Genomic DNA, 12,566 nt, shown 5'->3' on the forward strand with positions numbered 1-12,566 from the left:
CGATTCAATACTGCTTGATAGGTCTGTTGATCTAGAAGCTCCCTTTTGTACCTTTGGACCTCTCTCCAGATCATGGAGATCCTTCTTGACATGCCTAGGTAGTGGGTGCCTATTCATTAGGTAACTGTTTGGATGGTTACTCCTATAACACCCATACATGTATTGCATCGGCAACATCTTGTTGTGTTGACGCACAGGAAGGATCATCGTCTCCTCATGTAAGTGGTCTATTGGAGTCATGAGGAGACACCCTGTTGCAGTCCTCAGCGCGGCATTCTGGCAGGATTGAAGACTTTTCCACTACGTTGCACTAACGTTAGCGGACCACACTGGCGCAGCATAGTTTACCACAGTCCGGCCTATTGCTGTATAAGTCGTTAACAAGGTTTCCTTGTCAGCTCCCCAAGTGCTGCCGGCTAGCGACTTGAGAACCTTGTTTCGGCTAGCGACTTGAGAGCATTGTTTCTGCTCCTGACTTTATCGTAAATAGCTGTGGCTTGCGCGGACGACTTGTAGAGAATATCGAATGTGACCCCTAGCACCTTGGGGTAATTAGTGGTCGAAATTGTGGACCCCTCGACCTGCACATTCAAAGATAGCCGCATCTCCGCTGCCATGTGGTAAACAGTGTGGCCGTTGACTTAGTGGCGGATATTTCCATATTCCTCGACCGGAAATAGTCTGCGATATCCACGAGATAGTGTTTCAGCCTCTCGCGAATGTCATCAACTTTAGGTCCTGACGCCATAATCGTAGAACCATCCGCATATGTTCCGATTTTTATGCCGTCCGGTGGGCGTGGAATTCCAGAGAGGTAGAGGTTAAACAGTTCCGGAGATATCACCCCTCCTTGGGGAACTCCATATTTAACTCTACGGGCCTTCCACTTCCTGTCCACGTACGACTGGCGTCCACACATATAGTTCACGATCTAACGTTTCAAACTTGGCTGGAGGATTGTTCTCTCGACGTCCTCGAACAGCTTGGCGTGACTGACAGTATCAAATATCTTTGATAGGTCCAGCGCCACCATGACTGTCCTGTTACACTGCCTATACTGGTCGAGTCCTTCCGCTATGTGTGTGGAAATGGCGTGCAAAGCTGTTGTTGTGCTATGCTGCTTTCGGAACCCATGTTGATGATGAGCAACTGAGTAGCATTAACGAATGCTACGGAGTAGTAAAGCCTCAAGTGTATTAGCTACTGGCGACAAAAGAGAGATCGGCCTGTATGACTCACCTTTGCTGGCAAACTTGTCTGGCTTCAGTAGCGGGACCACCCTGCCCATTTTCCAGGCATCGGGAACTACTAGAGTGGCTAACGACAAGTTGAGGACTTTAGTAAGGTATTCTACTCCTGGCTCATCAAGCTGCTTCAACATCACCATGGATGACACTTGCAACATCCTCCAACGTAAATTGTGGTGGTTCCTCCTCCACTTGAAAAGAGCGTGTACGGCGCAATACTCTTCTCTTCGCCCGGTCACTCTCGGAGTGCCGGTTGAAATAACACGCGCACTTCTTCGAATCTGTTACGTCAACGCCGTTGAATGAGACAGATGTCCGGTCACCCTTCTTTCCAGGGTTCGAGAGCGACTTAACCGTTGTCCACAATTTACTCACTCCGGTACTGATGTTGCAACACTTCAGAAGTCCTAGCCACTTTTTCCGCTTATGTTCGCCGTTTCGGCGCACATGTGCACTCATAGAGCCGGTTGTGCTGTCGCCTGTTTTTATGATTTTGATCGTAGCAATGTATTATTGCAGACGAAGACGCTCTCGAGAGAGCGAAAGTTACTCTCACACACCTTGTTGTTGTGTGACCAAACAAATGCATATGTATTTCTTGCCGACCGCTGATCTATAAGCTTGGAGAAAAAAATTTTTTCATGAATTCCATATTGACTATTGCATTCTCTTTCATTTTTAACCACTGTCCATTATTTGCTTCGAGTTAAATATATATATTGTTGTAGCAGAATAACAATATGTAACAGTCTACAATATATGTGTATGGGAGGGTGTGTATGTATGTCTGTGTGTGTTTATACATATTTGTATTTCTTATAATGTCCTTTATTTATAATTTATTTGTTGCCTGAAGGCAGCTGTTGATAATGATGGCATTATGTTATGTGACTTTATGGCTGTTGATGCAAACACACACACAACATGTGTGTGTGTGTGGGTGTGTGTATGGGTATGGTGTTTGATCTTTCCCATATTAGTTCAATTTGTCTGTCTGGTTACAGCCACAAGCAAATAGGAACTATTTCTGTCGCATTTATGGCGGTCAATATATTTTGTTTTCTCTTCCTCTTTACTTTTGCCTTTTCATTGTATCTATTTTATTTTGTGTGTGTGTGTGCGGTTATGTGTGTCACAGCAGTCTTCTTTATTGTCATTTTCAATCTGATTATTATTTAGACATTGTTGTTGTAGTTATTGTTTGGTGGTGTTGATGGTTGTTTAGAAACGTCTGCTTGTTGTTTTCTGGTTGTGGAGCTATTTTGTCGTTCCCCGTTTTTTTTTCTAGTTTCCTGACGACATGCATTTTGAGTGCCTGACAAAATTGTTTAATGACAATTTATTATTATTACCACCACTCATTTTAACTAGGTTCATTAATATCTTCAGCTTGTTTGTTTGTTGTCTCTTCACAACAAATCATTTGTCGTTTCTATATTTCTTTTTTTTTTTTTTGTTCGTCATTCTGTTGAGAGAATGAAAAAAGTGACGTATGATTGTTATTAATTAATTGGAGGTTGGTTATTATTAATGTTGATTTATGTGATAACAACAATATGTCTGGACTTATTGTGTGAATATGTATAGTTTATGCTAGGGAAGAAAGGTGAAAGAATATACATGAAAAGGTAATGTAGCGAAAATATTGATGTTTTATGTGACAAATAAACAAAGTTTATGTTAACCAATTTTGTTTATTTAAATGAGAAATAAAAAATATATATTTCAACGTTTATATATTAAAGTAGGGTTTAAGATATGTTTTGTTAGCAAGGCATTTTTTAAAAAAATTAGTAAAAATTATACTCCTTTTTAAAATTTTTTGTAGGTATAGCCTACATGAGGTGTTGTACAAATTATATATGCTTCCATTTAATAAATATATACTTTTAAAGATCATTTATAGCCTTGGATTAAAAAAATAAAGATTGTCTTCAGTCCTTTTTTTAAATTTTTTGTTTGGAAGACCATCAATAAGTGGCCTTCCAAACATTTTCTAAAGGCTATCAATAGGCGTGGATATAAAAAAATATTATATTTTTTAAAGTTTTTAAATAGGCGTGGATTTAAAAATGTCTATTATTTAAAGCCCAGAAATGGGCGTGGATTTAAAAAAAAATATTATATTTTTTAGAGCCCATAAATAGGCGAGGATTTGCAAATATTTTTTAAAAGCCATCAATAGGCGTGGATTTAAAAAAAGATTATCAAATATTTTTAAAAGGCCATCAATAGCCCTGGATTAAAAAAAAATAACAAATATTTTTTAAAGTCCATCAATAGGCTTGGATTTTTTAAAAAAGTTTTTTAAAGAAGATTTTTTCAAGGGCCATCAATAGGCGTGGATTTAAAAAAAAGTTTGTTTTATTTTTTGAATTTTAAAAAAATATTTTTAAAGCAATCAATAGGCGTGGATTTTTTAAAGGACATCAATAGGTGTGGTTTTAAAAAAAGATTAACAAATATATTTCAAAGACCATCAATAGGTGTGGATTTTTAAGAGGCCATCAATAGGCGTGGATTTAAAAAAAATATGTTTTTTAATTTTTAAAAAATATTTTTTAAGACCATCAATGGACGTGGATTTTTAGAAAAAATGTATAAGCCATCAATAGGCGTGGATATAAAAAAATATTAACAAATCTTATTCATAGATTTTTGGTGGAAGTGAATTTTTAAAAATACATTTCTTAAAGGCCATCAATAGGCTTGGATTTAAAAAATATGAATAAATATTTATACCCTACACAACTATGTTGTCAGGATATTATAGCTTTGGGCAGCCCCAAGGGTTTGTAACGCCGCGAAATATTTGTTCTAGACCTACCTTTAAGTATACCAATCGTCATATCTTGAGTAACTGAGTCGATCTGGACATGTGTGTCCATCCTTCCGTCCGTCTGTCCATTATAATTTGTAAACACGATACAGGTCACAGTTATGGACCAATCTTCACGAAATATTGCATGTAGGATGTATTCTGTCCAATGAGGACCCCTATTGTTTTTGGAAACGATATGTTAATATTTAGGGGATGAAATGGACCAAATACTAAATTTTTGTCGGTTTTTCTGGTCGCTTCAGACGCCGCAATTATTGCCCGAACATCATAAAATTTTACATGGAGATGGGGATGGGGTCTACGAATAAGCATGGCTATTTTGATAAAGATCGGTCAATATTTAGCGGCTCAAATGGGCCCTGATTTTTGTGTGAAAAATTTCAAAGTTTGTATTCTATGGCGTATATATTTAGTCCTGAAGACCATAGACCCGAGAAGTTGATAGTATATTGCTGTATTGGCTCGGATGTGAGAGTTAAACTTAAATATTTTCAGGTGCTTACGTATTCAAATAATATTTAGTATCCCATTACCACGCTGTAGAGCGGTTCCGGTTAGGTCAAGAACAACGCCTATAATTTGCGGTGATGATCAGGTAATAATTTTGGGATGAAGTGGACCGAAAACATAACTTTTTTGTGTTTTTTTCCTAGTCGATCTGTAGGCCACAATTATAAGCCAAACATCACAACCCACGGTGAAGGGAATAGTAAGTAGTTAGAAGGACTGTAGTAATATTCGGATAATATGTCAGTTTAAGGAAGACGTGCTTTTGGCCTCTTATCGGGAATGAGGGTGAAACTGTCACGAAATATTGCCCAGGCTCGGAATAAAACTTGGCAGAAAGCTTGAGTTCCGTCCGACTATACTGCTCCGCTCACTGGTTTTCGTATATTTTCGGTGGAAGAGAATTAAAAAAATTATTTTTTCAGAGATTTTGATGGGAGTGCATTTAAAAAAATATTTTTTCAAAGTTTTTCGGATTTAAAAAATAATTTATTTTCAAGAATTGTCTATAGGCGGGTATTTTTAGAAGCAGAATTAAAAAAAAAATTAACAAAAATATATAAAATCTATTTTATCAAGGATTTTCGTTGGGAGTGAGTTTAAAAAAAAGTGTTTCAATAATTTTCGGTTGTTCCCCAAGCTACGGACTACCACATGCTCCGAAGTAATTATTTGAAGAACATTTATGGTAGGATTTGGCTCCGAGTCTGCAAATACAGCTGAGCCTTAATCGTATTTTTCCAAAATTTCTATTGGAACTGGCCTTTTTTGAGCGATCGTTCAATGATGCGGGGTCAAAATGTAAAAACTATTTTATCAAGGATTTTCGTTGGAGTGAGTTAAAAAAAATGTTTTCAATAATTTTCGGTTGTAGTCACATTATGCCTTTTCCTCAAGCTTCGGGCTACCACATGCTGCGAAGTAATTCTTTCAAGAACATTTATCGTAGGATTTGGCTCAGAGTCTGCAAATAGAGCTGAGCCTTAATCTATTTTTCCAAAATTTCTATTGGAACTGGCTTTTTTTGAGCGATCGTTCAATGATGCGGGGTTAAAAGAAACAAATGTTTTTTATGCTCATTTATGAATTTATGTTTTTGAAAGTGTATATCGCTACGATTCGCCAAAGTTACAAAAGTTGCGTTCGCAGTAGGACAGGTCTGGAAAATACAAGGCTATGACTCCATTGATGTGTTTTGTTAATTCAGTTAATTAAGTGCATGTGGTTTTGGGCGTTAACAATAAGTAGTAGTCAGTACTGATTTATACCAATCCTGTCGTCAAACAAATTTGTGGAGAAATGACTCCTTTTCCTCCTGGAAAATAACAACCGCGTTGTTTAATATAAGTATTCACCACAGTTTTACATTCGATTATCAGGCGTATGAGTTATTTTGTATTATCGCATGTGTTTTAAATGCTTCTTTTTTATTTTCAATTGTAGTAATATATTATAGGATAACTTTATTATTTTTCTACTCCCAAGTAACTTAATAAAATACCAAAAATACATACACCAAAGATTCTATGACTACATTTCTCTTGATTTTTTTTTTAATATTGATGTCTTTTATTTAAAGCCAAATTTCCCAAATGACTGATATTTGTCTCCATTCTAAGGCTAATGTATCAAATATTTTTAAATTATATTTTTAGTTTATTTTTTATTTGTTTATCTTCCTAGATGAGTATTGTACTACATTAAATTATATTATTTTTATTTTAAAGTGTTTCGGGTAAAACTGTATATTGTATTAAATTTCAAAGTGGCAACACTACCTTTGGCACCAACACCAATTGAAAAAACTCAGCAACAACAAAAGAACACACCGTCTATTGCATGTGTTTTGCATAGCAATATGCCTCTCCATACAACTGCATACACGACTCTGTCTCAGAGCAACGAATACTCTCTGTTATTGTTCGACAAATGCATTCAATGCTTACCCGTAACTCTTACACTCATTCAATATAACTTTCTCCGCTCTCTCTCAATAAAACAAAAAAATCCCTATGTGTTGTTTCTCCCTCCCATTAAGCCTCGGTCAGACAGTGAGTAATAGAGACAACTATATAACATACACACGACCAAAACCATCACTCGTTGTAGTACAACGAACATATAGTTGCGCCATACTATGGAAGCGACCTTGAAAGAGCAAAAACACACAACAAACACATGATGCTGTTGGTGTTGTTGTTGTTGGATTTGCAAACAACAACAAACCAAAATAAAAATCAACAAAAATAAAGAAAGTTTCTGTTGTGAGCACACACACAATCAAAGGCACGGCATATGCCTGCATTCACTCAATAAGTCATGGTGCCAATTGGAGGAGAAGAAGCATACAACGATGTGATGGTGATGATGACGATGAAAACAAGCAGATGAAGAGAAGAAGTAGCAAAGAATGAAAGAAAAAAAAACGAGTCAAACAAAATACAAGAAGAACAAGCATTTTATATTGGCACACACCAAACAAAAAAAGAAAAAGAAGAAACACACACAGAATCCTCTAATGTCAAAAAAGAAGTACAAAGTCCTCACACACAAACACTCACAAACATATAACGACGACGATGAAGAAGAAGCAAAACAAGAACAAGCAAAACTGAAGAGAAACCGAAACGACGCAAAACATGTGCTTCACACAAAACACACAATAATTAAACAAATAACACACGTACAAGAGACATGGAAAATACAAACTCAAAATAAAAACTAAATATTTAAATAAAATAAACGAACGAAATGGAAATGTCAATAACAGAAACAAACCGAAAACTAAAAGACAACGAAAATTATATAGTGTTAAGAATTTATTTTTTTTTAATAAATAAAAAAAAGAAAATTCCGTCTAGAAAATAAATAAGAAAAATATAGTCGCCTTTTTTTATAACAAATCAGAAAACTCCTCCAAAGTGTTTTACACAAAAAGAAAACCCACAAACAAATGTGCCAAAAGAATAGTGAAATAAATGACAATGGAAAAAAGTGAAAGGAAAATCTATACAGAATACTGGAGTTTCTTGAGGATGCCATTTTAGCATCTAATGGTTTCTTTTTTGAACACAGAGTTAATTCCATAAAAATAAAAAATAAAAAAATAAAACTAAAAGAAAACAAAAACCTAAAAAGGATGACAAATGAGTTTTTCTGTATGTGTGCTCCCCCCAAATAATAAAAAAAGAAAAAATATTATTTAAAAATAGAAAAGAAATCAAAATAGTTATTAGCAACAATATTCGTTTTTTTAATGGAGGTCGATCGTTGTTGTGAACCACAAAAAGGACCTTCTGTTTAATTGATTGCACCTCCATGTACGTACGTATATACGTTCGTATATATGTGGGCCAAGTGGTGTTTATTTGTCAATTCTTCGTTCTGTTTTCTCTCCGCGTGTGTCTCTGTGTGCCAATGTGTTTTTGGTGTTCTACGGTTGTTGCTGAGCTTTCCCCTGCCCTCATCATTCAATAAGTGTAATATGTTTGTGTGTATGTGTGTGTTTGTTTGGGCGATTGTATATTTGTGAGGGTGTGTGCGTGTGCCAGTGTGTTTTATACATGTGCTAAGTGACTTTGATTTATGAACACTGACAGAGGTCAGTTATTATTTATAAAAAAAACGAAAAAAGTTTGCACAAGAAATTGCAATTTATATTGCGTGTTTTTATCGTGTTGCAATATTTATAAACATGTTGATAAATAATCACTTTTAAAATGAAATAATTTAACACAATGTCAATACTGCTACAAACACGTGAACACAGTTTTAAGGTTGAAAGTGCAAAATGTTCCCTGTGGCACAAGAATGAAGCTGATTTTAATTTTGACTGGAATAATTTAATACAACTAAGCATTGTATCCAAAATTTAAAGGCTCCATTAATTAAAGTGAATAAAATGTCCCTGAAGCCCTTTCGAAATGGGATCTCATGTTTGTGTGTTGCCGGGTATTTTTTTGGTACATATACTGTCGGTTATTTTTATACGTGAAAGTTCTTAAAATCCAGGTTCTTCTCAGAAGAATTTCCTATTGTTTTCCTCTTATTTGCTCTAAATCTCAATAATTACTCCAAACAATATTTAATTTACGTATAACATTTATCAACGCCCTTCAGATTTTTTTCTAGTTGAACTAACTCTATTCACTAGAATATTTTTTAGACATCAATTCTGGATTGAATCGGATTTTAATTATTTAAGACGAACTGCTGATCTTCTACATAAATTGATGCCGTAATTTTCTATTAATAAAGCAAAAATTTTCTTCCTTCTGTTAAGAGTCTTCTTAGTGAGTAGATCTTTCGATTTTCAAAAAATTACGCCCTTATCTTCAATAAACGAACGTTGCAGATTTTATATAGAAGTAGACTCCTTTATTTTTAATGAAGGAAACCCCCTGCCTTCCCTATATGAGAGACATTCGGTATAAGTACATTCTTATATATCCGGTATAAGTACGTGGTGTTATAAAAAAAGACCTCCTCGTCAATTATGAACAAAATCTTCCTGGACTTTTATAAAAAAAAAAACGTAAAAAAACTTCCCTTTAAATACAGATATTTTGTTTATCTATTTGTGATACCTTCTGGTGTTCTATAGACGTCTTAGTCCTCATAGAAAAAATATTATATTTGTTTTATATAATAGGCCTTTTTCGGTCTTCCGATCATCTTCATAAGAAATCCTCGTAGTATTCTACATATGAAAATCATCTAAGCTTTAATATAAGAAAACGTCTTTGTTATTGTATCATAGATCATGGTCCTATCATTCTCTTATATAGAATGTATATGCCTTCTGGTATTCTGTGTCAGGATCCCCTGTGTTAAAAAAACACCCTTGCCACAACAGGGACTTCTTTCCCAGAAGACTCTCAGTCCTCTTATATAGAAGTCCTATTGGCCTTCTATATAAAACTGATTTTTTCTATTAACAAGACCTTATTGTGTTCTCTACCTCGAGACCTTCAGATGTTCTCTACACGTAGACGTCCTGTTTTATATATGTAGTTTTCTATAAATAAAGACTATAAAGAATATATTTCAATAGAAATATCCCGATCACATTCCTAAAAATAACTCGATAAATAGCTCTATGAAATACCAAGTGGTAATTATTCTTTAGTATATATATATATCCCGCAGGTTACCCTGATATTCAGTAGGTTTGCATTAAAGTAGACCACCAAAACAAGAATCCAGGATCTTCTATGTTAGAATATACCCTTTCCACAGTATGAAACTATTTCTCGGATATCTTATATATAAGTCCTCTTTGTTCTCTAAATAAAATATAATAACGATTCTTCTAGAAGAAGGTACTCCTACTTCTTGGGTCCAATACCTCTAGACCTACAGATGTTCTACATAAGAAACGTCCTGTTATTTATTGAGAAAATCTTTAATTGTTTTATACAAGAAGTTATCTATTTCTATTTTGATAGAAATATTCCTATCTCATTCTTACAAATAAATCGTGGTCATTTATAAAAATCAACCTTCCTTATAACGAAGTCCTCTTATAACAAAGTTGTCCAGATTCTCAATATAAAAAAGAAATACACATTCGTTTAATAAGTATACCTTCTGGTATTCTAAATCTCAAGACTTTCTAATGTTCTACGGAGAATATCTTCTATTGTTTTATACACGAAGATTTCTATAAATGAAGTCCCTAACGACATCTCGGTCGTCTATTAGGAAAACATTTTGATAAGAACAGAATCTATACATAATACGTCCTGATCATCTTGATGAAAAAATCTAGCGTATTTTATAATACCATCTTTTACATCTTTTGTAAAAACAAGTCTTCGCAGTCCTCTTAAAAAAGTTCTCCCGGGCATTTTAAATTAAGAAGACCTTCTGGTATTTATTGAGAAGATCTTCTATTGTTTACATAAAAAGTCTTCTAAAAATTTGGATCTATATTCTATAAATTTGGATCCTGAAGTATACCATCAAGGCTACTATGTAAAAAGATACTCTCGTCATCTATGAAGGAGCAGGTGACCATTCTGGTATGACATATTGAAGTCATCAATGTTGAACACCATCTGATCTTCAACATTAGGGGAACATAGTTAATTATGTACGCCACAGGGAACTCTTTTTTACTTTATGGGACTTTGAGTCTTCTTATAAAGGAGTCTCTATAATACTACATATTCTTCTATATAAGAAATCTTTGTAGTCTTCTACATTGGAAGACTTTCGTCTTATCTATAGAAGCAGAACGGTAAAATTTTTATATGGCTCATATGGCTCATTCCTATAAATAAATCTGAAGGTCCTACATATTATTTTTTTATTCAAAATAATATCGAACCTAATTCTTCTAGTAGACATAAATGGTCGTCATACCTCTAAAAATATAATACATTAATTCTCTAGCTGCAGAAGACCATAGACCGACCATCCCATTACTTATAATGGGAGTACAATTTTCATGTGCACAAATCAATATTCGAAGCATTTTCTCTCCACACTGATTGAGACATTCCTAAAATATGGTTTTTGAATGGCATCTGGCAACTAAATGTATTGGACTTGAATTTTATTCTTGAAATGCGTGAATAAAGTCATTGGGTACCAAAGTCATTGTGACATTGTTGGCTCGTTTTGTCTGGTCAAATAGGTTCTACTTTGAGCCCATATATGAGGTAACCAAATTGTGGTGTATCACTCAAAATTAATCATCCTACGTTGATCAATCGAAACTCTTGCCACTATACTTCTTTCACGTGGCTTCTTCAACGAACAACTTTCGTCGAATTCCGGTTGTCTCCGAAGATCCACACGGTCGATTGCTGTTTTGTTTGGACTCACGACTACGATCGAATTTCTCCGAAGACTTCGGACAAATAAATTTTGGTGTAACACTTAAAATTGACCTCTTCTTTGGTTCGAGAACAGAACAGTGGCCACATAATTTATTTCACCTGTCATCTTCAACGAACAACTTTCGTTGCATATGGCCCGTCTTCCAAACTTACCCGGATCACCCCTCTAAGCCTTTAATAATAATATGCTCCTATAAATAGAAGGATTCTGAAGTATATGTATGTAATATATAATGGATCTATGGCATTAATTTTTTCGGTTAAAACTGAGATCTATTTAGATATTCAGAGTTTTGTAAGTTAGTCAATGAGGATATTTGTAGATCATAAATGTGAGACTGATATACTCATTGAAGAGGAAATTTATTGTTATAATTATAAAAAAAAATTGTAATACAATGATTATTATTTTTATTCAATTATTGAAAATTATATATATATACACATATATATATATATATATATATATATATTGGTTTCTACAAATTATAAATACTATATATGAGTTTTCCTATATTTGTCAACAGCTTCGTAATTATTTGTCCTTAGTCTACCCCCACTTATGTCCTTACACTTCCCCCCCACAATTAATTTAAAAAATTCCTACATAAAACAGCTGTCACCCTTTTTATTCAACTACTGTTTTTTCTTTAAGTGTATTTACGGCACATTAAATTCATTTGAAAATGACGCTACAATAGAAATGGGGAAAACGGCTCTTAAAAGCCAAAACAATTACCCCAAATGCATAGATGTTTGAGTGGTTGGTTTTTTTGGTGACTGGTTTATATTGGATGCTGTTGTTGTTTTTTCCAACCTAAAACACACTCACACTAACAAACAAAGCAATACAACAACATCAACTACAAATTTCTACTTTCGAAGAATTAAAAAAGGGGTTGCTGGTTGTTGTTATTACGTCGATTGCATCGTCGTCGATACTTTCTCTAGCTGTGGCTGTGGCAAACTTCTTAATATAGATTCCTCATCAACGAAAGACGAAGACGGAGTATGACCCTCACAAAATACAAGCAAAAAATAAACAGCAGCAGTAATCAATAATACTTGTGTATGTGTGTGTGCGTTCGACAACACATGTGAATTATTGCCATGCTGGCAAAAAAC

Source organism: Musca vetustissima, unplaced genomic scaffold (assembly GCF_032173495.1).
Source record: "Musca vetustissima isolate MV318-11 ecotype Yass unplaced genomic scaffold, APGP_CSIRO_Mvet_v1 utg8676, whole genome shotgun sequence".
Lineage (NCBI taxonomy): Eukaryota > Metazoa > Arthropoda > Insecta > Diptera > Muscidae > Musca > Musca vetustissima.